This window comes from Rhopilema esculentum, chromosome 6 (genome assembly GCF_057945365.1).
Source record: "Rhopilema esculentum isolate cy_ngs chromosome 6, ASM5794536v1, whole genome shotgun sequence".
Classification (NCBI taxonomy): Eukaryota; Metazoa; Cnidaria; class Scyphozoa; order Rhizostomeae; family Rhizostomatidae; genus Rhopilema; species Rhopilema esculentum.
The window spans coordinates 14,376,070-14,391,959 of NC_142820.1; the positions used below are offsets into that span (position 1 = coordinate 14,376,070).

At 34.9% G+C, this 15,890-nt stretch overlaps 1 long non-coding RNA gene across 1 annotated transcript; it reads right to left on the reverse strand.

The window, feature by feature from the left end:
* Positions 1 to 9,553: 9,553 nt before the first annotated feature.
* Positions 9,554 to 10,936, reverse strand: LOC135686418 (uncharacterized). Its single transcript, XR_010516067.2, has 2 exons — positions 10,698 to 10,936; positions 9,554 to 10,018 (listed from the first exon to the last, which is right to left on the reverse strand). It is a non-coding gene; the product is annotated as an uncharacterized LOC135686418 (long non-coding RNA).
* Positions 10,937 to 15,890: the final 4,954 nt, after the last annotated feature.

Sequence of the window (15,890 nt, forward strand, 5' to 3'; positions counted from 1 at the left end):
CGTTAAGCTATTACAGAGACCTTGTCAGCTCCTTTAAGCTTTCAGAATTTTGACCTGCTATATTAATGAATAATAAGTGTATGTTTGTATCTGAATACTTAGCTACATTGAATTATATATTTAAATATCTATACAATCAGGCCAGTGAACTAACAAGCAAATTTGTAATTTCAATTGCACGTGAGAAATGTTCTTATAAAAGTGTCATGAAACAATAATCTATTGCGAATTTTCTAGAAAATACCTATATGTTGCTACTAGTATGAAATAATAGCTGTGGATTTGCAAACTTTATATAGATATGATCAAATTATCTATAAATTTTGATAATTTTAAAAATAGTCTCCTTTGTAAAAATTTTCATACAAAAACAGAATAACGTGTTTAGGTCTTTGTGGTAAATCTTGCAGGGAAGAGAGGGGCAAGTTATCACTCCCCCAAAGCCAGTAGCCAGATAACAGGATGCATGTAATCTCCAACTTTCATTTAGAATTGTTTTGCAATCATCCTTTCTGCTGATCCATAAAAGAGTTTGTTACCTTTTTTATGACTAACATACCAGTGAAATTTACTTTAGAGTCATATTATAATATAAAATGATCAAAGAAATCATTACCTTGGACACTCAATGGCATTCAGAGTATTGATATTTAAAAGGATCAAAGAGAAATTTAGATGACTTCAAATGAAACATCAATTGCAATGAAGGAAAATAAATAAAACGACAACCAAGATTCCGACATGATTTGAAAAACGAGCTGGAAAATATATCGAATTGGATGAGGGCTAACAAACTTAGTTTGAACACCAGCAAAAGTGAATATATGGTTATAGGCCATAGGCGACAACTAAACAAAGTAGGTAATGATTTGCCAGACGTTGTCCTCGATAATGAAATTATCAAAAGGGTCGACAAAACAAAATACTTGGGGATCAACATCGACGAAAGCCTTAATTGGAGAGAGCAGTACAAACCTATCAAAAGCAAGCTGAACAACACCCTTCCGCAAAGGAAACTTGATACAGTTTACAAGGCTCTCTTTGAAAGGCAACTTCGCTATGGCAACATTGTTTGGAGTGCTCTCTCAAACACCAAACTACCCCAACTGCAAGGTTTACAGACAAGGGCAAAAAGGCTAATAGCGAATGCCAAGTATAAGGACGGATGGACTTGCAAATGGCTCACTGCTAAGTCCTTGATTTCATTTGACCAAGGAGTCATGACATATAGAATCTTGCATGCTGAGTATGCAAAGCGAGGTTTCTTTCTCTCTGGTGTTAAAAACTGGAATGATACCCCTAACAACATTCGAGAAAAAGAATCAATCGCTCGTTTCAAAAACAGGTTTTAGAGAGTATCTTTCGAACCTTCAACAGGACCCAAACACAATCCCTTGGTAACATTAACCATTTTAAAACATTATCCTTTCAGTGGTTCCTAGTTCTCTGACCGCTCACTGCGTTTTTGTTAGTTCGATTAGGAAAATGGCAGATATTGTTATGTTAACATTTGTTTATGTTGAATGTGTTATTTTACCAATAATCCAATGAGTTTTCTCTTAGTTTTACCTCCATCATGAGTACAGATTTAACAGGTAGAGCAGCAATATGCAAATAGTTCTTTTTTTAATAGTTCTTTTATAGCAAAAAGCTCTTTTTTTGCTGAAAGGTATCTCGTGTAAATAAATATTGAAATATTGAAAGAATATATTAATCGCCTTTTCCGAGCCTCTAGCGAGTCGTGCCAATTTCTATGCGAACGTATAACAATAGCGCCGAAGGTTAAAACAATAGCCCTTCCACACGTCACAAAGTGTTTTTTCTGGAAAAAATTTCGTCGCATTTTTACGGTGATTCTCAACTTTGAGCGTCTATATCTGGAAAACGAGTTAAGCTTTTGGAAAAAAATCTCACGATAGCTTCTTTTTCTCGACTAACTACCAATTTATGCAAAAACCTCAGAAAATTTTTGGGCTGGAATGGCCCTTTAAGATATTTACAACGCTCAGCATTGCAGGGAGTTTTTTATTTCTGGGAACAGCCATTTTTAATATACGATAATCGATAATCGAGATTAGAATATTTTGCTGTTCGTATGATTACCATATAATATGTGATGAGAACCTACTCTTCTTTCTCGCCATGCTATTGAGGATTTTTTGCAAATTATTGCAAACTTTAACGAAATACCAATCTTAATTACCTGGCTTTCGCCCTGGAGACTATTATCCACTAGTTAATCTCAATTTCATTATATCTTTCTTGCCCAACAACCAGTGGCAAATCTTTCCTTAAAAATCTGGGGGGGGGGCTAACCAGGGGCCAAACTTTAAGTTACAGGGGCCAAAGCTAGCCCTTTCTTTGCGAACTAGTGTCGTGGTGGCTCAACATTAGCAAGGCACCGATTTTTAGCGTCCCTTAGATAAGTATGTACTTGGTAGAGCTCTATCAAAGCTGTTATCATTATGCCAAATAGTTTTATTAGTGGCGTAACGAGCAGCTGCATCCTTTAGGATAAAAACAAAGAAAATTGTTGCTGGGGCTCCTAAAGGTTCGGGAACCTTTTGCTCTTTAACTAAAAGTAACTTTGGTCTGTTACTCCGCTGAGCTTTATCTTTTTAACAATAATGCATCTTGAACATTAGAATTTCAACAGAAGAAATATACCTAGAAAAATAAAAGGCTAATAGATTTGTAAAGTCGATTATCCAATCTCCATTAGATCATTCTTGTACCCGGAATTTCAAATCATCGAACTTTGATTAGCAATGGTAGATTGCCAAGGCATACTGGGATGTTATTGGTATTTCCCTACTCTTGGTTCCAGAGCGAAAAGGTTTTTCCAATGGGATGCGGAGAATCTTGGTTTGGGCTTACCCTGCGCACTCCACCCCAAGAAGCTAATATCTTCAACAAATATATAAAATTCAAACGATTTTCAAGAATTAATTTTTCATAGCAACTTCAGAAAAGTGCCAAAATTTCATGAATGTTCACCTCGGTTACAAAACCAAAACGCTCATCAAGGCCCCTAACTTGTTAAATAAATGCAATAAAGATCGCATTGAGCAAAATAAAGAGAGAAACCCTAACAAAGTCAGAAAACGATTGAAAAGCTTTAGAAAAAAACATTGAATTTTTGATAGAAATTTTTGAAAAAACTTGGGGGGCAAACAAGGGGCAAAGAAAAATTCTGGGAGGAGGCGTGACCCTCCCTGCCATTGTTGCCAAATAACGTCAATGCGACCTGCTAACCAGTCATTTTTAGCTTTATTGATGGATAAAAGCCAGGTCCTAACAATACAGTTTTATTCTATTCGAAAAAATCATCAGAAACTGTGGTGGCTGTCGTAGACAACGAAGCGGACCTCGCTGTAAAATCACCAGCAGCAATGAAAATGCAAAACGTTTAGAGGGCTTGCTATGGACCTTGCCTAAATATTTATGATTGATTAAGATAGAACTGCTCAAACAAAAGCATAAAATGCGATCATAGGGATTCTACATTTGAAACTCAATAAAGCTCAAGGGTATCAAAGTTAACCCTATGTTTAGTCATGCAAAACCATGTGAAACAATAGAAAGAGCCCTGAAAACATGACGATTATTACGTTGCCTGACCATGACCTTGATCGCAACATTTCCATGTTCGAGTTCCAAAAAGAGACTGAAGAGAAATTAAGCTAATCACAAGGAAAGTGTTTTCATGAACTGTAACCGTGCAAAACATTTTACCGTGGAGCGGAGAAATAAGGAACAGTAACAGTTACGTGGTTTTAAAGGATTTATGCAGCAAAAAGAAATTGGTGGTGGAATAGTCTTTCGGTTTTGGACTATGTTTGCTAACATTTAAGCCAATCAATGTGAATGAGGATCGATATGACGTACACGAACTAGCCCTGTGGCACGTTACGGCGGGCAACGCTCCTGTTGCAAGAAAAAAATGAAGCAAACTTTCTGGTTAAAATATCAGTTTGTTGCTGATAATTAGGGGTAATGGTTACTCATATTATGCCAAATACTTCATAGTATGTAGCCTGAAATATTCAAACAGCATGTCTCAGAACTTGTTGTTAATAGAAGTAACAAAAATGCTCCATTGCTGTTGCTCGTTAGAGACATGCAATGCAAGTGAGGCATGAAATTAGAACTCTGTGCCGTCTTAACCTTTCCAGTCTTTACTTTATCTTATCGTGAACTTTTTTGTTATTGATGTTGTGCGAGATGATGGTTTTGCAGTATTGAGATAACTCTATGTTTTCTCTATGTTTCCGCAGGATAACTCTATGTTTTCTGATTACAATTTGTTTTGCTTTTTGAAAATATAAAAATTATAAGAAATGCAGTGTAGCCTAGTTAGATAATTTTGTAAATAGCTTTGAAAAAAGCAAACATTTAGTAAACTAAAGCTTTTCGTCTGACACTCTTCAGAGTTTAAAACGTCAGAACATAGATCTATGTTCTGACGTTTTAAACTCTGAAGAGTGTCAGACGAAAAGCTTTAGTTTACTAAATGTTTGCTTTTTTCAAAGCTATTTACAAGTTTTGTACCACCAAAAGATTGTTTAGATAATTTTCTGCTCTCTCAATTATTTGTCTTTGCTTAGAAAGAGAACCTAAAGATATTTTTGTATATCTACGATTGCTGTGAACATAAACATAATTGGAATATTTAACTTGTAAAAACAATTTTAGGTCTTTTAAAAAACATTTAAAATAAGCAAAATCCTTGATGTTCCCCTTTTCTTTAGCCTATGTTCGAGCACCTGAAGTATTGGAATTTATTTTTTCTTGGCAAGTTCTAATATTAATATTTCATTGATCATTAATTGTTTCCTTAAAATCCCCTTAATTGAATTTTTTAATTACTAAGCAAAGCTCGTTTATATCACCCATTGCATAATACAGCAATCTTCTTTCAATTAACATTGACTAGGGGGCATTGTTCAATTTGGAAAAAGAACACTCTTTGTACTTTTAAGTACAATAGTTCTAAGAAAAAAAGGAAGGATCATAAAAAATGTATTTATCTTATCATGTATCAGAGCAAAGCAATTTAGATGTTTTATATAATGTTGGGTGAATCAAATCCAATGTGCTGTCTTGAAACAATCTTCCTACAGTATCTGACAGTTTTATTAGCTGAATTAAACAGCTTTTAAAACTGTAAATATAAATAAATTGAATATCAAAATATAAAAGCAAGTTTACGTTAAAACAAGCAAAAAATTGAATTTCAGAAGTTAAAAACAAGCTAAGGACCTAGCGTAAAGGTTTTTCAAAACATGTATCAAGAGAGTTCTGAAAACTGTTTTTTGCAAATTATTAACAGTTTTATGCCTACCAATTCTTTCAAGTGAACTGATCTAGCCTCAACTTGAATGGGGTATCTTGCTGTGGGGCTGAAAACCCCAGTTATTTTTTGCCCAAGTGCATGACCAACTCTCCAGAGCTGGCTTCGTTACTGACTGGCACGGTTTCATGCCGGTATCAAATCATACCGGCATTGTACCGTCTTATAGTGTAAACGGGGTCTTAGAGTGTCATTTGTTGTTATCTACCTGATACTTTTTAACAAACCCTTGTTGTCATGCCGCCTCGCAGAGTACTCATCGCTCGTAAAGCAAAACTCACGGCTGAATTGGAAGGGCTGGAAAATCTTCACGTCATTTAAAAAGTTACAGGCCCAACAGATTGGGTACCAAATCTCGTCATTGCAGAAAAGCCAAAAGAAAACTGAGGATGTGCAGCGATCCACAACACCTCAACAATGCATTGAAATAAAGTCATTACCCGTTACATTGAGAAGTTGCTAGGTAGGTGTCAAAGTGTTCAGCAAAATCGACTTGAAGGAAGGGTAGCTTCAATTAGAGCTTGATGAAGAATCAAGCATGCTTTCAACGTTCAAACACCATGGAGAGTTGGAGGTACCTCAGAATGCCATTTGAAACGATGCCAACAAGAAAACCTCAAGCTGAACAAAGACAAATTCAAGTTCAAGTGCGATGAAGTTTCCTTCATTGGTCATACCCTTACACAGAATGGTCTTAATATAGACCCTGCAAAAGTTGAAGCAATCACAGAGATGAGCAAGCCGAAAGATGTCGCTGGTGTATAAGGCTTCATTGGCATGGTAAAATACATGGCCAAGTTTCTCCCCAGATTATCCGAAGTATGCGAGCCTCTGAGAAATTTGGTCCACAAAAATGCACCATGGGTATGGGAAAGTATCATGACAAGTCACAAAAAGCAATTTGCGAGGCACCAGCTCTAAAGTATTTTGACAATAGGGCAGCAAAAGAAGGCCAGGCTGATGCATCATCAAAGGGGCTTGGATTCGTGCTCATGCAAGAAGGACGTCCAGTGTCATTTGTAAGCAGAGCCCTCACCCCTGCAGAGCAATATTACAGCCAAATAAAGAAGGAGCTGCTTGCATAAGTATTTGGAGTGGAACATTACCATACTTTTGTCTATGGCAGAGTGATTTCACTTTGGACGGATCGCAAACCACTTGTTTCATTTGTCAGCAAGCCACTTGCCCTTGACCCAATGAGACTGAGGTTATTACTAAGATTGCAATCATACGATGTTAAAATCTGCTATAAACCTGGCTGGAAATGAAATTGTTCTAGCAGATACACTCTCTAGGGCATACTTACCGACACTTGAAAGATAAAATTCTGAAACTGGAGAAGAAGTCCAAATTATCAACATTTCAAATCATCTCCCCATCTATGAACCACAGCTGAAAGATATCCAGCGAGATACCAATTGTGACAGCACTTTACAGTCACTGAAGGAAATGATTTTGAATGGATGGCCAGAAAGTAAAGAGACCCTACCTCAATGTGTACATCCATACCTCTCAATTTGAGACGAGCTAGGAACATATGATAACGTAAAATTCAAGGGTCAGAGAGCAGTTATGCCAGAAATACTGCACCAAAAGACCCGGGAGAAACTTCATGTCGACTTGCAAATTTAAAAACAATTAAGTTCTTTATGTTATTGTTCTGTTTATTGTTCTTGCTGGAGAAAAGGTATTACGTTCTTAGCCTCGTATCCACGTTGCGTTGGGCATGCGCCCGTTTCGTTATGTTATGTTCGAAGCGTGAGAATAGAAAATGGAGTACAGAAAACCAAGTTAGAGTGCTCTTACCCTGGGTACCAGAGCCACAAAATGTCGAGCACGTAAACAGAATGCCAAGCAAAGAAGCGGAGGAGCAGCTAGCCACGAAAAAGGAAAAGTAGCTCTGGGCTACTCCTCACCCATTCTCCTTCTGATGTTTGGATTTAAACCAATTAGAAAAGCGCCCTCCAAAATTGGAAGGTAAATTAGAAGTGTCTGATTACAATGATTCTCTTGTTTTGAGCGATCGTCAATTTTTAGCGTGAAGTGAAGGGCGGTAGGAAGTGATAAGAAGTACCTTTGCTCGAAGTTTGATTCTCGTCTGATAGTGGATACACAATGATCTTGCATTCAAAATTAATTTTTTTGGGGGGTGTATTTAAGCATGATTTGAATCAAGCATTTTCATCCAATATTCAGTTCTGGTATGGGAAGGTTTACAATTTTCTTTTGGTGGTACAAAACTTGTAAATGGCTTTGAAAAAAGCAAACATTTAGTAAACTAAAGCTTTTCGTCTGACACTCTTCAGAGTTTAAAACGTCAGAACATAGATTGAAAACTATATATATATATATATACCCAAGTTGTGGATCGAAATAGACCAATCGGAAACACGAGCACATGACTGTATAGGTTGACCAATCAGTGCCGCTTGCCTATTGGTTTTCCATGACAAACGAAAAAAACTTTTTAAATATTTCCAGAATTTTGTTGCGACGCCATAACCTCAAAGGTGTTACTGTTTTATTCATAAAACAACCTAAATCTTCATAAGAACATTTCCAACAAGGCCGAATACAATAATTCTTTGAATCTGGTAGCTTTCCTAACCAATCAGAAATTGCAACGCAACAAAAACGCTACGAACTGCCAAAGGTTCATATGTGATACCGATAGTGATTCGCAATTTCGTGCAATCACTTCTCGAACAATAGGAATGTTTGCAGCCGCTGTGCAAAGAACTTTTGCGCCTGCAAGCTGCGGCCAAATGGCGACGCGCAAAATTTTTCCCGCCAACCGACCATGTGACACTTTGATTGCGATCCAGGCCTCCTGGGAGGTGCAATGTTATTGGGTTTTGTGTGACTACAACCACAAAGCTACAAGATATTCAAATTAACGATCGTGAAAAATTTCCACCGTGCCGCATCCTGAATTTTTGTATGCTTGTAGTCAAAAGCTCAATTATTTTGTATAATGTCTCATTCAGTGGCGGAAAATTGGGTAACGCTTAAAATTTACTTTTTAAATTGTTCATATTTCCCTACTTGATTAATAGTAGGCCTAGGCATAGCATACATTAGTTTGGTAGTAAAGCATAGGCAACGAAGAGATTTATAAGGTTTTAAAGCCTTAATTTAATGATATAAATCTTAAGTAGATAATATATCTATTTGACTACATAAAAATAAAGCAGAGGTAAGGTTAAAATTCAAAGTTTGTTTTCTCATATATTTTTATATCATTCGCATCGCGGGCAGGAAAATTGTGTCAGCATGCGCGCGCATAAAAAACATTTTTGCACTATGTTCACAAAAAACGAGAATAAGTGAGGGTTATTCCAGAGCCACTTTTCCTTCTTCTTGGATAGACGCTCCTCCGCTTCACCACCCCTACCATCTATTTTGATGCCGCCAATGCTTATCTTACTGTGAGATCTAACGCAAAAACTCAAAGAAGGCGTTGTCAGACAAAATTGCTTTTGTCAATCTCGCTGTCTTTTTGACTGGGTATCTCAATAAAAATATTCTTTTGTAGCTGGATTAACAACGACAAATCACTGAAAAATTTATATTTACGGCAGATGCATCCCATGTCCGCCGTACATATTTGTATTGCTTTTCTCCAGGAACATATACGAAAAATTCAAATTTCACCCGCTTATTTGTTTCCTGAAATTGTCTACTCTTTTCAAATTTCAACCAATTGTTTTTTATTTCAAGTGATTATTTGTATGTCAAAATTTTTTCTTTATTCCTTTAAGGTTCAAAAAATTGCAAATTGCAAATATACATTAGGTTAAAAGCATCAATGGAAGAGAAATTGAAGATACATTTAGTTTTGGGCCTTTAAATGTTTTCCACGTCCCCAATGTAGGTCAACATTTGAGGCCCTTATGCAATTAGTACATTTTAGGCGTAACTTTCTTTTTGGAAACCCAAAATGGGACATTATATTGTCATCTTTGAACTCTCTCCATTCCAAGAATTGCATCACTTTTGTTGCTAGCTTTTTTGTCAACAAGCAATATTTTTACAAGCAATCTCATGGATCCATTGTTTATTCCAATATTTCGACCCATGATATGAAAATATTCTAACTGTCATGATATTGTCGAAATTAGTTGTCAATTCATGCTTTTTCCTGGTGTATAGTGCTTTATTCTAGTTTAAACATTAAGATTCTGATCAAGAAAAGAAACATTTTTTTAAAGCTTGCTTGTTATTCTCAGTTTTAATGGTAAGTCCACAGTATGTTTGTCAAAATAGACTTATTTTCGACACATATGCATACAGACTTCCCGCCCCCTTATGCATGTCCATTGATCCAACGTTGATTTTATTAGGGTCCCGCATTGGTAGAACTGTCCCCAACAATCTCCAGCGCAGCTTCTTCTAAAATTGCCTTTCTCTTTGCGATGAAGATGACTGTTCTTTTGAAGGCATTTCTTCAATGTGGTGAAAATGCGTCGAAAGCACTCATGCTTTAATTTGAAATTCAGCTGCGAACACTGGTTTCTCCCATCGTACAGATCTTTCGTACATTTTTCAGTCCAATTACTTCGTTCTTCTGTCAAAATGGCGCAGGTGACAAGGCGTTGAAAGGAAATAATAGCCGACAGAATAGTCAAAACAAATTGCAAGCGACGCATCACGGTGAATGTTAATCTAGAAAGAAACACCTGCCTAATCACGTTTTAAGATTTCTTTTAGAAAGGATCTGCTGATAAATTCCAATCATATAATTGAGACAAAAACATTGAAATACGCACATTCTTGCAAATCGATTAGGCTTTATATTCAACTAAACCTGAATAGTTCTGTTAAAACTTATTGACATAAAATGCATAGAATCTGTAAAAACAGTCTGAAAATTTAATGTTAAGTTGGATATTCGGAAAAGAAATAATCATTATGAAATCATTCGCAATTACCTCTTTTGCAGAAATGAATAAAGAAACACGTGTAATTCATAAAATGTACTGTTGACATTCAATAACTGGTTGCTAAGGAGTACCAAGGAAAGCTCTAGTTTTTCTACAAAGACAAAGGCAAAGAGCCGGGCAAAATGTCTAGGTGTTAAGGCAACCTTTAGCGGCCAATAACAAGCAATCTTTATGAAACAATTGAAGCAACGTATCGTATCGAATTAAAAAGCTTCTTCTTATGAAAGTGCCGCCTCAAAGATCTATTTATCATATTCTGACGTTCTCTTTTTTCTATAGAATTTTACAAGCAATATTTTTAGCTGAAAATATTTAACAATTTTTTAAAAGATCTAGATTCAAGTAAATACCAATATTCAGAGACATCTGCAAAAGTTTTGTGAGCTATTTGAATCTCTTACCTGAATTAATCTTCTATATATGCTGAAGCTGAATCACCACAAAATGATTTTGTCCTTAAAAAACAAATCATTTAAATACTTTCTTTATCAACTAGATTTTCGAAAATGTTCAAAATTGGAAACACGAGGAAAACTGATAATTTGTTCATTCCAATAGAATCATTCTGATAAGATCCTGTATCTCTAAAATTGCAAATATCTTATGAGTAGAATTCATGCAATGTGCATCCTTTAATCAACTTGGGCTTTACAGCGTCTGGATTCACGCCACGTGTTACTTTTCAATTGTCGAGCCATGTATATGTTTGAAATAACCACTAGGTTTATCTATGTAAAAATCTCATTCATTTTCAAATCATTTGTTTTGAGGTGAAAGATAATTCTTTGCTAAATTAAGCGACATCGTCTCCAATGGAACTTTATTCTATATCTGTTTTTTTCGAAATAAAGTTATTGCAAGGGAACAGCCTCAACAAGTAAGCTTTATTCGCGCATGCATAAATATAGATGACTTTTTTAAGATGAAACAGATATTCGGTTTAAACTAGGGGGTATCCAGCTTGTTATTTGGTTGAGCCATAAACAAAATCTTACTGTAGATATGGGTCGTTGAATAATTATGGAAAATCATTGGCAAATTCGGTTTTGAACAGTAAATGGATTAACAATGAAAGATACATAAAAAATTGCATGAAAAGTGACATAAACAGTGGAATGAAAAAGCAACCAATGGCTTGCATCCCACATAAAACTTGCAATAGACGTGCGAAGATGGTCACTGTATGTTAATCTGTATGCTGAGATTGAGACTTTGACTTGGCCTGTTCAGCTTCGTAGTAGAAAAGAATACCTAGTAATAAGAAAGTATACCTAACAATTACAAAGCATGCCTAAAAATATATCATAAAAATTTACTCAAGGACCTTAGACCTAGCTCAAGGTTTAAACAGAAACAGGCGCAGCTCCGCCAAAGATTTCCAAAAATATATGGCCATGAAAGGCTACCAATTGCTGTTGATAGTGAAATAATCAAGTAAACTCTGAAAAAAAGTCACGCATCTCAACGTTTTCTGTGAATTGCCGCTACCTTCCCTACTCGCAAAAAAGTTTCTTTCGTGTTACTTCTTCTTGTTAGCTTCCGTTATCAAAGTCAGTTTCAAAAATGTAGCTGGGTGTATATAAACATGCAAACCTTCCTGGTTGTCTCTCCTGGTTTATATTTACCCTCCTGGGTGCTTCGCCTTCCATCTTTTTTGAAACAGACTTTGAGATAATTGTGAATGGCCACAGAGTTGAAGATTCATACACCCTATGGTATCGTTATAGTACTGTATTTGTAGTTTTGTTTTGTAAATTTTTATGAGCATAAATAAACATATTGTGAGGGATTATCAGTTAGATTGTACAAAAAATTATGTAGGCTTGATTGTGCAGAGCATCTTGTGCAGGCAGTCTATTTAAGAGGTCTGAAGGGCAGAGAACCCAATGTCGAGTACTGCCAGAAATAGAAAATTTTCCTGATGAGGCAAATCATTTAGACCTTAATTGTTTAATCAATAAAAGTGGTTTTAAAATGCCCCTCATCAACATAAATGGCCTGCTGAGATTAATCAAAAAGAGAATCAACTTTGACGTGTTGAGTGTAAATGAAACAAAGATTGATAAAGAAGACATTAAACTGCAAGGATATATGACATCCAGAAAGAACAGTATGGAGTGGAGGTTCTCATTTATTTTGTAAGAAGCACTGGAATAATTTAAAATGGATGACTTAGAAATAGAAGAGAAAGAATGTGTATGGACAAAGATATGTTTCGAAAATAGTACACCTATCATTGTAGGAAGTATCATCATCACCATCACAAAAAATGAAGAGTACATCAGAGAAAGTTGAGGAATCAAGACAAAAACAAGTGACCGTTAAGTGGTGTATGCCATTAGGAAAGGGACTGAGATCATACTGCTAAAAGTTCGAGAAACTAAGTGACGTCAAAACACAGGAAAAAACCGCCCAGCTAGAGCGGAAAATAGTGAAGCGCCTTTTGGAGCTGGTAAACTCAAAATGTTAACCAACAAAGTTTGCGATAAGATAAGACACACAGGTTCACAGCGTCCACAAATGTATGGCCTCCCAAAAATACATGAGCCGGATCTTCCACTTAGACCCATCCTGTCTATGATTGATCAGCACAACACGAATTGCCTTAGTGGCTTTCTGAAGTTTTGGACCCTGTTTTTCAAAAATATGAAACTGAACCTGAGTTCATGCAAAACTTGAACATAATGATTTCACCTACCGATGTATGTTTTTTCTGTAACTAAGTCTTATTTTCTTGTAGTGTAGCTAATTTATTTGTTGGATTATTGTGATCAATTGTATGTCAGGGAACTTAAAAAATTGTACTGAACTGAACTGAACTGAACTGAAATGAACTGAAATGAACTGAAATGAACTGAAATGAACTGAAATGAACTGAAATGAACTGAAATGAACTGAAATGAACTGAAATGAACTGAAATGAACTGAAATGAACTGAAATGAACTGAAATGAACTGAAATGAACTGAAATGAACTGAAATGAACTGAAATGAACTGAAATGAAATGAAATGAAATGAACTGAAATGAACTGAAATGAACTGAAATGAACTGAAATGAACTGAAATGAACTGAAATGAACTGAAATGAACTGAAATGAACTGAAATGAACTGAAATGAACTGAAATGAACTGAAATGAACTGAAATGAACTGAAATGAACTGAAATGAACTGAAATGAACTGAAATGAACTGAAATGAACTGAAATGAACTGAAATGAACTGAAATGAACTGAAATGAACTGAAATGAACTGAAATGAACTGAAATGAACTGAAATGAACTGAAATGAACTGAAATGAACTGAAATGAACTGAAATGAACTGAAATGAACTGAAATGAACTGAAATGAACTGAAATGAACTGAAATGAACTGAAATGAACTGAAATGAACTGAAATGAACTGAAATGAACTGAAATGAACTGAAATGAACTGAAATGAACTGAAATGAACTGAAATGAACTGAAATGAACTGAAATGAACTGAAATGAACTGAAATGAACTGAAATGAACTGAAATGAACTGAAATGAACTGAAATGAACTGAAATGAACTGAAATGAACTGAAATGAACTGAAATGAACTGAAATGAACTGAAATGAACTGAAATGAACTGAAATGAACTGAAATGAACTGAAATGAACTGAAATGAACTGAAATGAACTGAAATGAACTGAAATGAACTGAAATGAACTGAAATGAACTGAAATGAACTGAAATGAACTGAAATGAACTGAAATGAACTGAAATGAACTGAAATGAACTGAAATGAACTGAAATGAACTGAAATGAACTGAAATGAACTGAAATGAACTGAAATGAACTGAAATGAACTGAAATGAACTGAAATGAACTGAAATGAACTGAAATGAACTGAAATGAACTGAAATGAACTGAAATGAACTGAAATGAACTGAAATGAACTGAAATGAACTGAAATGAACTGAAATGAACTGAAATGAACTGAAATGAACTGAAATGAACTGAAATGAACTGAAATGAACTGAAATGAACTGAAATGAACTGAAATGAACTGAAATGAACTGAAATGAACTGAAATGAACTGAAATGAACTGAAATGAACTGAAATGAACTGAAATGAACTGAAATGAACTGAAATGAACTGAAATGAACTGAAATGAACTGAAATGAACTGAAATGAACTGAAATGAACTGAAATGAACTGAAATGAACTGAAATGAACTGAAATGAACTGAAATGAACTGAAATGAACTGAAATGAACTGAAATGAACTGAAATGAACTGAAATGAACTGAAATGAACTGAAATGAACTGAAATGAACTGAAATGAACTGAAATGAACTGAAATGAACTGAAATGAACTGAAATGAACTGAAATGAACTGAAATGAACTGAAATGAACTGAAATGAACTGAAATGAACTGAAATGAACTGAAATGAACTGAAATGAACTGAAATGAACTGAAATGAACTGAAATGAACTGAAATGAACTGAAATGAACTGAAATGAACTGAAATGAACTGAAATGAACTGAAATGAACTGAAATGAACTGAAATGAACTGAAATGAACTGAAATGAACTGAAATGAACTGAAATGAACTGAAATGAACTGAAATGAACTGAAATGAACTGAAATGAACTGAAATGAACTGAAATGAACTGAAATGAACTGAAATGAACTGAAATGAACTGAAATGAACTGAAATGAACTGAAATGAACTGAAATGAACTGAAATGAACTGAAATGAACTGAAATGAACTGAAATGAACTGAAATGAACTGAAATGAACTGAAATGAACTGAAATGAACTGAAATGAACTGAAATGAACTGAAATGAACTGAAATGAACTGAAATGAACTGAAATGAACTGAAATGAACTGAAATGAACTGAAATGAACTGAAATGAACTGAAATGAACTGAAATGAACTGAAATGAACTGAAATGAACTGAAATGAACTGAAATGAACTGAAATGAACTGAAATGAACTGAAATGAACTGAAATGAACTGAAATGAACTGAAATGAACTGAAATGAACTGAAATGAACTGAAATGAACTGAAATGAACTGAAATGAACTGAAATGAACTGAAATGAACTGAAATGAACTGAAATGAACTGAAATGAACTGAAATGAACTGAAATGAACTGAAATGAACTGAAATGAACTGAAATGAACTGAAATGAACTGAAATGAACTGAAATGAACTGAAATGAACTGAAATGAACTGAAATGAACTGAAATGAACTGAAATGAACTGAAATGAACTGAAATGAACTGAAATGAACTGAAATGAACTGAAATGAACTGAAATGAACTGAAATGAACTGAAATGAACTGAAATGAACTGAAATGAACTGAAATGAACTGAAATGAACTGAAATGAACTGAAATGAACTGAAATGAACTGAAATGAACTGAAATGAACTGAAATGAACTGAAATGAACTGAAATGAACTGAAATGAACTGAAATGAACTGAAATGAACTGAAATGAACTGAAATGAACTGAAATGAACTGAAATGAACTGAAATGAACTGAAATGAACTGAAATGAACTGAAATGAACTGAAATGAACTGAAATGAACTGAAATGAACTGAAATGAACTGAA